Source organism: Mastomys coucha, unplaced genomic scaffold (assembly GCF_008632895.1).
Source record: "Mastomys coucha isolate ucsf_1 unplaced genomic scaffold, UCSF_Mcou_1 pScaffold22, whole genome shotgun sequence".
In the NCBI taxonomy this organism is placed as follows: Eukaryota; Metazoa; Chordata; class Mammalia; order Rodentia; family Muridae; genus Mastomys; species Mastomys coucha.
The window spans coordinates 122,457,359-122,461,264 of record NW_022196905.1 but is presented as its reverse complement, the minus strand read 5'-3'; the positions used below and the strand labels follow the sequence as shown (position 1 = coordinate 122,461,264).

General features: G+C 45.8%; 1 long non-coding RNA gene across 1 annotated transcript in view; it reads right to left on the bottom strand.

Annotated features, from left to right (window-relative positions):
* LOC116068469 overlaps positions 1–3,906 on the bottom strand; it is a 21,809-nt gene that overhangs the window by 15,847 nt on the left and 2,056 nt on the right. The gene's annotated exons all lie outside the window — the stretch shown is intronic.

Below are 3,906 nucleotides of genomic sequence, written 5' to 3'. Positions count from 1 at the left end.
GACCAGGCTGGCCTGGAACTCAGAAATCTGCCTGCCTTTGCCTCCCAAGTGCTGGGATTAAAGGTGTGCACCACTACTGCCCGGCACACCAAGCTCTCTTAACTGTTGAACCTTCTCTTCAGACCTCACTTTGTCTTCTATGTTATTCCTTTGATTTCCTATTGTGTGTGTGTGTGTGTGTGTGTGTGTGTGTGTGTGTGTGTTTAGACAAGGTTTCTCTGTGCAGCTTTGGCTGCTCTGGAACTCACTCTGGCTGGCCTTGAACTCAGTGATCTGCCTTCCTCTGCCTCCTGAGTGCTGGGACTAAAGAGGTGCACTGCTGCCGCTGCCGCTGCCGCTGCTGCTGCCGCTGCTGCTGCTGGTGCCGCTGCCATGGCCGCCTGCCACCACCAGTCATCTTGATGTCCCGTTTTAATGTTTGTCCTGTGACAACTTGATCACTATAGGTGACTAGTTGGCACCCTCTCTTGCAGACCCCATCCTTTCTCATCCTGCAGGAATTTTCTATTTTTAGACTGTTTACTCAAATGGGATGGATTTAGTATCAATTTGTGAACTTCCTAGATACATAGATGTACCTATGTATCTTATTCACCCATGCATGTTCCTGGTGACAGGGGCACAGCAAGTGTGTCCGTGTGTCCGTGTCTGTGTGTGTGTGTGTGTGTGTGTGTGTGTGTGTGTGTGTGTATGTAGGCCCAAACTTGAACCGGGTGTCCTCGATTCCTCGGCCCACTATTTGTCCAGAGCGGTGTATCTTGCTGAGCCCAGGGTTCCCTGACTGATTGTTCTAGCTAGCCAGCTTGCTCTATCCTTGGTCTCTGACCTAATTAGATTTTGCACAGATTCTGGGGATCCAACTCTGATCCCCACACTTAGAGAACAAGTATTTTATCTATTGAGCCTTCACCCTAACCTCCTAGTCTTTTAATCTTATTTATTTATTTATTTATTTATTTATTTATTTATTTATTTAGACAGGGTCTCTTGTGGCCTAGGCTGGCCTTGAACTCTCTATGTAGCTGTGGCTTGACTCTGAACTTTTGATCCTCCTGCCTCCACTTTCTAGGTGCACATCACCCTGTGTAGTCCTGGGGATGGACCCCGGATCTTTGTGCCTGCTAGGCAAACACTTCAGCGACTGAGCCACATCTCCCAGGATCCTCTACTAGTTGTGGCTATTGAGAATTTACTCATATTTTCTTTATATTCATCAGGCTCCTGCTGGGGTGAACAGTGACCATTTCCTGTTGAGGGAGCAAAGTATCTGCCCCTTTGAGGAATTCTTTCCCTGGAGGAGATGTAAACAATATCACACCTATTTTTAAAAGAAACCAGTGACCAACCAAATTCCAGTTGCATCGAAGTTCCCCCTGGGGAACCAATGAGCTTATTGGGCTTTACTTATAGAGTATAGGTGAAGGGCCCAAAGAAAGCAGATCTTCACCCAGCATGGATGACGTCATCCCCATGGCCACCCAGGCAGATGGAGCCTCTTTATTTAACTCTCCCCAGCCTGGTATACTGTATCGTCTCCTGAGACCTGAGGCCTGATACAATTAAGGACATAATTGCATACAAATGGCTGAGAGGAGAGCTTGAGCAAGCAGCAGGGATCTTAGGTGAGGGTCTGGTGACCTGCTCTGAGGTTACACGAAATTAGGGCAGAATTGCTTGCAAACGGGAGGAAGGAGTAGTTAAAACCTCAGACAAGACTCCAACAACTCAACTCTCTCTGAGAGAGAGTCAGTAGTCAACAGGCCTGACCTCGATGGCTTCTTGCATGTGGGCACGGCTGATCTGATAAAAAAAAATGGAGGCTGTTTTGCTCAGAGAACTACTTTACAAGCCATCTTTAAGGCATGTGTCTTAGGGTTTTACAGCTGCGAACAGACACCGTGACCAAGGCAGCTCTTACAAGGACAACATTTAGTTGGGGCTGGTTTACAGGTTCAGAGGTTCAGTCCATTACCATCAAGGTAGAAACATGGCAGCATCCAGGCAGGCATGGAACAGGAGGAGCTGATATATATATATATATATATATATATATATATATATATATATATATATATATATATATATACATATCTTCACCTGAAAGCTTCTAGAAGACTGGCTTCTAGACAGCTAGGATGAAGGTCTTAAAGGCCACGCCCACAGTGAGACATTTTCCCCCATCAAAGCCACACCTCCTAATATCGCTATTCCCGTGCCAAACATATTCAAACCACCACAGTCCGTAAGTTGTAAACAATTGGGGCACGGAGGGATTTTCCGTGATGTGGTTGCCTGAATGTCACACATTGGCACTCTTCCCTGCTTTCCTTGGATCATCTACATTATGGTAGGATTCTTCAGTAGTATAGCCATCCTTATGTTACAGAGATTCCCATTGTAGCTGCCTGGTCTCAGTGACCACCACACACTCACTGGCTCACCAAGCCACACTTGGATTGAGGTCTTTTTTTGTGTGTGTTCCTATCCCATGATGCTCAGTTACTTGGACAATAGGTAGAACAATGAGGAAAGACCCCGAAAAGCTCATTAATACTCAATGCCAAGTCTGCGTATGCCAGGTTTCCATACAGAAAGTCAATCAGACCTAGGAGGACTCATAGACTCAGAGCTCATAGGAAATAGCCACAAGGATGCAAGTTGAAAGCGATACAGGGTTTGGGTTCCAATTGATAGCCAGTAACAATTAAGAAAGAAACTGTCCAGTAACGAAACAACACAGAGGGTTAGGATTTCAGGAAGAAATTGAGCTATATTCTCTTTGCTCCAGAGGGGCCAGAACAGCCATAGCTCAGCATCCCTATCTCTCCCTCCCCGCCTCTTTTTTGACTCAGGGTCTCATGTCGTCTAGGCTGCCCTTGTATTCTCTATGTAGCTGTGATTGACACAGAACGTGTGATCCTCCTGCCTCCGTTTACTAGGTTCTGGGATGACAGGTGTGCACCGCCATACCTCTGTGTAATCCTGGGGATGGAACCCAGAGCTCTATGCCTGCTAGCACTCCAGCAACTAAGTCACATCTCCCAGGATTCTTTGCTGCTATGGCTGTCAAAAAATTGATCTTGGAGCTGGAGAGATGGGTCAGCAGTTAAGAGCACTGACTGCTCTCCCAGAAGTCCTGAGTTCAACTCCCAGCAACCACATGGTGGCTCACAACCATCTGTAATGGGATTTGACACCCTCTTCTGGTGTGTCTGAAGACAGGTACAATGTACTCACATATATAAAAATAAACAAATAAATCTAAAAAAAAAAAGATCTTGAACTGGGTGGTGGCGGCACATATCTTTAATCTCAGAGAGGCAGGGGCAGTTAGAGCTCTGTGAGTTCAAGGATAGTTAGTGCTACATGGAGAAATCCTGTCTTGAGTAACCTAATTAATGAATCAATTAATTTTTAAAGAGGAATTTGATCATATGTATGTGTGTGTGTGTGTATACAGGAACTCTCTCTGAACCTGTAAGCCAAAAAACATGTATGTTTTTTGAGACAGGGTTTCTCTGTGTAGTCCTGGGTGTCCTGGAATTCACTCTAGACCAGGCTGGCCTCGAACTTAGAAATCCACCTGCCTCTGCCTCCCAAGTGCTGGTATTAAAGGCATGTGCCGCCACTGCCCAGCGATCTTATATTTTCTTTACACTCATCAAGCTCCTGCCTGGATGATTAGTGACCATTCGCTGTACAGGGAATGAAGCACCTGCAGGCTTCAAGAATTCTAAACCTCATTGCAAATATGCCTCAGGTTCACGAAGAACCGCTAAACCAGCACCAGAACTCCAGCAAAAAGTTCCAGTTGATTTGTATCCATGATAAACTTGGAGGAGCTAAACTGGTTGACACTACCAGATCGACTTTTCTAAGACTAGGACATCCAACGTGCTGACATTC